Source organism: Gallinula chloropus, assembly GCF_964237585.1.
Source record: "Gallinula chloropus genome assembly, chromosome: 4".
NCBI lineage: Eukaryota > Metazoa > Chordata > Aves > Gruiformes > Rallidae > Gallinula > Gallinula chloropus.
The window spans coordinates 23,166,815-23,173,267 of record NC_140088.1 but is presented as its reverse complement, the minus strand read 5'-3'; positions in this window follow the sequence as shown (position 1 = coordinate 23,173,267).

Genomic DNA, 6,453 nt, shown 5'->3' with positions numbered 1-6,453 from the left:
GAAGTAACAAAGTACAAGCCCCACTGGGTTTATGCTCTGCTTTCTGGGCAACCAGAAACAAGAGCTGGCAAACACACACTTCAGTTCGGCTCTCAAAAGCATGAATTACAGACCCCTTCTAATATATTATTAGAATAAGCTCAACTACCTAATTACAGGTTCTTTTGAAATGATGCAGTAAACAGACATGAAAAGTCTGTTAAGTCACTCACTTTCTCTTGAGACTGAGCCAGCTTCCCCTCCTGAGGGTCAGTTAAAGCCACCAAAGATCTCAGCACTTCCACCCTAGAAAACAAACATTTCCATCAAGATACTGGAAATGTAGTTTTAAAACAAGTTTTAAAAAGAATTCCTTCCCTCTGAATCATCCAAAGCTGCAGAACTGAGTTCTAAATCTGACACAACCTCGTGCTAGTATAAAAGTCTGCTGATATTCCTGGATTTTTGGGCAAGAGAAAAACACACAGCCTAATAAGGCAGGCACCACTGTATTTACTCAGCCTCCCCATTCACATTGCCAACCTTATCCTGTGGAACACAAGAGAGGTTTAAAAAAAAATAAAGTTGTAATTTGCACATGTAGTAAACCATTACTAAATTAATATTAAATACAGCTAAGAAAATATAAAAATAATAAGTGTACATTGCGAATACTAAATGCTGCAAAAAAAGAAGAGAGACCATGGATACCACGGAGCTGTGTTTTCAAAGAAAGGTAAAGTTCACAGTTAGGGCCAGATTTCTCTGAGGCATAGAGAAACTTCTGAAGAATTAACCAGCCCAAGTGCTGTGTTCCATGTATAAAGACTGTCTGTCTTTGACAAAAGGTATCCAATGACTGCTTTTGAAAACATTACCCTCACTGTGACCTCTAAACAGGAAATAATCTGAAAATCATACGTCCTTCTGCTTAGTTTTATAACACATGAAAGTAATTACTGCAACCCAAAAGAGACATTGAAGCGCATAACTGACTACTAAACCAGCTGCTTTCAGATGGCAATAGAAGTGCTCAGCACAGGCTGTGAATCTGGGCACCTCCTTACTGAGTGCAGTCATAAAAAAAAGGAAAAACAGTGCTCTTAAGGAGATGCTTTAGCCTTAGCAGCCAAACACATTGACCCTTACAGCACGCCAGGCAGACTCACAGGTTTGTTATGGTGACGTGATCACTGCACAACTCGGATAGGGTGGTGTCTCTCTGGATAGGAAGGTCCTCATTAGACTCTTCCATCCTGGTCTTACTCAGACAGGCTCTGCACATCCTCCTGCAGCCTGTGAGGAAAACAGAGACCCCAGTCACTCCAAACCACGGCCAAAAGTCCGCTCTCATCACAGAGACAGCACTGCAGCAAAGCCTGCTGGCAATCCCCTGGCAACCCCAACACGGTGCCCGCAGAGGCTGCTAGGTCAAGACTAAGGGCAGCAGCCCCTAGGCCCTGACTCGCACCTCCAATGAGCAACCTGCCCCGGGGAGAGGGAAACGACTGAACCCAGGGCCTTGCCCAGAACCACCAATGCAGCCCAGGGCCTCAGCCGTCCTGCCCACCATGCCCAGGGCCCAGCTCCCTTCCCCGGGCGGGGTTCTCGCGGATACAACCTCCCTTCCCGCCTCGCAGGCCTCCGCACGCCTGCGGGCTGACAGCCTCCTCCTCCTCCTCAGGGCGCAAGGGCAGCGGGAGCCCCCCATCCCGCCGACCACCAGTCCCGCTCGGCGCCGCGCCCAGAGGCCACCAGCCCACCGCCACCACCTCCGAGCACACAGCGCGAAGGGCTGGGAAGGGGAAGAGAAGTACTCCGTACCGCGGTACAACACGGGCCCGGCGCCTCCTCGCAGCAACCGCCCGCCTTGCCCGCCTCTCCCCGCAGCCGACGGCCGCCGCGCAGGGTGCACTGGGACACAGAGTCCCCAGCAGCTGCCTCAGGGCGGCAGTACGGGTCGGAGAGACCCCAACTCCCAGCAGGCAAAGCGACACGGAAGGGGCGGCAAGCGGGCGACATCCGCCTCCCCCGCACCGCCTCTCTCCTTTGCGCCCTGGCAGTTGTAGTCATCCGCCTTTCCCCCGGCGGGGGACATTTTGAGAGCTGGGGCGCGGGGGGGAGGGGGGGAATATCACGGGAAACTGGTGCGAAACGGTGCTGGGCTCTTCCTTCCGCGGCGGCGGAGGGACTGCAACTCCCAGAGTGCACGGCGCCGGCTGCTCGCCCGCCATTTTGCAGCCTGTGAGGAGATGAGGAGGTGCTGGCGCTGCTGCCCGTGCAGGAGCGATGCTGGGGCTCACCCGGAGGGCTTGTAGGTGTGGGCGGCCGGGAATGGCCACGGCCCCGCTGCAGTGGTGGCTGAGGCGCGATGGCCCCCTTGGGCCGCCCGTCGCCGGGATGGGGGCAGTTGTCGTTTACCTGAAGAGTCTGTAAAAAGTATGTCAAGCAGAGCTTTTTTTTTGTTTGTTTTCTCATCAGAAAAGCAGGGTTTGGCCCCAATGAGAACTCAAGAGAAATGTCTGGGATTTTTTGTTTTATTTCGTTGGTGATGTGCTGGGGTTTTTTTTAAATTTGTATTTATTTCCTAAACCATAAAACCCCCAAGTCTCTCGGGGCATAAAACCACTGTAAACATAAAAACATTAAAAGTTCCATTTTCTTTCCCAGAAGAACATGTTTTTGTGTGTGCGTTGAGAAGTGGAAGTCTGGAAACATTTCACTGGTGTTGGCCAAAGGTGTCGATAATTCCCCCTCTTTCAGAGAAAAAAGTTTACATTTTCAGTGGACATACCATTTCCCAAATAGTTCCAGTATTTAGCTTGTTTACCCTATGTCAAGGGCAAAAAGGAAAAGGCAAGATGTGCTGTGCCAGTGGGCTGTGCCGGCACATGGCTTAGCAGCTTGCAGGGCACATCACCCTTTACCCCCAGCTTGCTTTTGGTCTGGAGTATAAGCAGAGCTCACCTATGCCAGGGAAATTACTAACCCCACGTTGTTTGCTTCTAGTGGCATTTTAATTTTACTCCCAAGCATCCCAATCCTGCTGTGTTACTGGTTGCTTTGCCGTACTAGAGGTACGGCTGAATCCATGAAGAGACTTCCACTGGATCCCTGCAAGTGGGGCCTCACGGTGAGTCACCCATAATACAAACTACAGCCACTTCGTTTGCACTCTCAGTTTTTAAATATATACTTTCCCCTGCTGGAGTGTTGCTAACTATGGTAATTTATGAGATGGAGGCTGCATTTGGAATACATTTGGCAGCAACAGTGAGGTTAGCACAAAATGTCTTATGTTTGGCTGGAGTCTTGCTGTAGTTTTAAGACAACAGCTCCAGAGGCGTTTCCCAGCTTGGTGATCTTACTGTTTTAAGATATGGTAGTATGGTCCCAGGTATTCAGGTGGGTTGCTGGCTGGAGAGAGAAAAAGAGGAAAATAAAGAGACCTGCAGGAGGTAATTGGGAACAGAAAGGAGGAGGGTAGTGAACAAGCAGAGGGATATGAGAGTGAACTACTGGTGAACATTGCCAGTGCATTGCAACATTATCAGGGTGCTTGGGACACACCTGGCGTGAGCTTCTGAGGGTACAAAGGAAGCAGGCAAGAACATGTGGATTAAGCAGAAGCACAGCCCACTTCTCTAAGGCTGGAGACAAACAGGGTGTGCCATGGACTGGTGCTCTTTTGTTTCGGACCCTGAATTTAATGCTACATTAGGGGCTCAGGGACAGAAGAGGGATACACCACCTCTGCCATGTCCATCACCTGTGGATGTGGGTGCCTTGAGAGACAAGCCCCATTCCTCCATTTCCAGAGGCTACAAGTTTTCTTTTTTTTTTTGCCTGGATACTTGTGCATATCGACAACCACGGTCACCTTCAGCAGCTGGCTGTACCCTTATTCTTCTTCCTGTCTTTTCACAGAAGATTTAATACTGCACGCTGCAGAGTAAGTGGGGATGAGCTGCTTTTTCTCTGGTGGCTGAGCACAAGGCAGTTTGCAGCACTGGATGTGCTGATGTGTTGGGATTTTCACTATTGCTTGGCGACAGCTGGAATAAAAATAATGAGTCAGACTCTGAAGAGAGTCAGATGGTAAAGTGTTTTCCCCTCACTGGCATGAATTAAGGTGGCTTGACGTGGGACTGGGGGGCTGGAAGGCAGATCTGAGGTGCAGTGTGGGCCATCATCCAAGCGAGTGGGCCGTGGCCCAGTGTGCAGACTCGGAGGGGCCGGCTCCTTTGCAGAGGTGGCCCCACATGTCTGCAGGAAGCAGCCCCGTTCCCTGGTGGGAACCATGTGGTCCTGCCTTGCAAATAAATCTGCCCTTCTGCCCTCATCCTGAAACTGTTTCTGCTGCTCGCTGGCAGGTTCCTGCTGCTTCTGTGCTGGGAGCCTGGGGCAGGCGCCTGGCAGGGACCGCTGGCCCCTCTCCTCATGGCTGTAGGAAAGCATCAATTGATTCCCCAGCAGCCGCCCAGATCATGCAAGCCAGAGAGAGCATTCAGATGCATGTTCACCATCTCCTCAGTCAGGAAGGGGTGTGGAAGTTAGTCTGTGGTGGCCACGTGCAGCTGGTGCTCAAGCTCCTGAGCAGAGGCAGGGAGGGAAAGGAGTATTTTCCTATGGGCAAAAAGCAAAAGCACGGTAGCAACCACCACATCCTTCTCTGCTGGGAGAAAGGAGTTGCACCAAGTTGGAACAGGTACAGGCTGAAGGAGATAATTCTGGTTGCCTTCTCCAGTTTGCAGGAAAACCTACAAATGGCCTTGAAATTCCCTGTGAGGGAATTTCCAATATTTAGCCTCTGACACTGCCTCTTCTACATTGCGCTTCTCTTACCTGTTTTACTTTGCACTTTCATTTGGTCCTGGTTCACCTGCTAGGAGGTTTGATTTATTTCAGTGTTGTTTATCCATGTTGGTGCTCTTTTCCCCTAAGGTAACTACATAAAATTGGCTCCTGTGGAGTGAGTTTTAATGCAGGCAGGCTATGAAGGTCTTGATAAATTTGATTCTGCACAGCAACAGTGTTATTGCCAGCCTGGAGAGGACCTGCAGGGAGGACCTGCAACACCTTTTCTATCACAGACACTGCATGTGTGGGAGGGAACTGAAGTCATTTAAAAGCAAGATTAATACTTTCTGCAATTATTTGAAATTTTAAAAAGAAATAAGATCAGTTGGGGGTCTCTGTTCATTTAGACTTAGCTACTGATTATTTGTACTAAAAAACCCACCCCTAATTCTTGCTTATTCCCATCCCTGGCCTCAGCGTGCCTGAAACTAACAGTGAAGGGGCTGTTGGAACCAGCCGAAGGCCTTGAAGAAAAAAGCAAAACCCACAAAACCTTAAAACTCTCCTCACCTCTTGCTAGAACATTACCTGCAGGAGCTTCATTAAGCAGCTCAACTCTGTAGCCAGCACAGGGCTTTGTGTTTAACACCAGTAACCCTTGCTGTAAAAGAACCTTACCAGTTTACTCGCAGTTGGCAGGCGGGGTGCTGTACATGCGCCACCTCGCCTGGCCTGACACCAACACCTCTTCGGTACTCGGCAAAGCTGTGTTGTAACACAGGGGAATGCCCTAGCAAAGCGGGGCCAAGAAACACCACTTTTTAAAAGGGGAAAGAAAAAAAAGTGTGATTAAACTCTTAATTACAAATATTGCTTGCAAGTGCTGGCACTTGAGCTGGGCCGTTGAAACCCAGAGGAGAGACGCCAGGCGGTTCTCACTGGCATTCCTGGCTGCCAGGTTTATGTATCCTCTAATGTACTGGCAAGTGTAAAAACAACGTGGGTTCAGTCATGTGGCAGTTTTAGTGGCTGGGAGGTGTGTTCCATTTGCTCCAGGTCCCTGGGCTCTGAAAGCATCGGGTCTCCTGCATCAGAGAAGCTGCCAGAGGTTGGCTGAAGTGCTTGCACCAAAACAGCATGTCTTTGCACCTTCTTGCTTAGGTTGTGCCCGATGTGAGGTGATCCAATGTGCCCCAGGCTGATGCTGAAAGCAGTGGTCACACAAAACTATGCAGAATAACACCGTGCTTCCAGTTCAGCAGCATAGCTGGTACCTATGGGATTTGGGGTTTCTAGCCTGCATCTTTATCACTTAATTGGGAGCTGGTAAGGTGTTTAATTGTTTGCCCCTCCCCTTTGGCACCCACCGATGACACATGGTCCTTCACCAGGGGTTGTCTTTCTATTCTTACCTCCTCTCTAGTGCAGCCACAGCTTCCAGCCCTGCCGTGGCTCTGCCAGTAAATGAGGTTGTTAAAATGACAGGGGGTTTTTTTGTAAGTCTCCTCTGCTGGGAGCAGCTTGCCCTGGGGCTTAAATTCACTCCTCTCCCCTCAATAGCTACACTGCTGTGTACACCAAAGGAAACGGTGCATGTGAGTATAGCCACTATCTTAACACATCCTTCATCCCTGAGCCTGGCGAGTGGAGCTGGCAGGCAGAGCGAGAAGGATG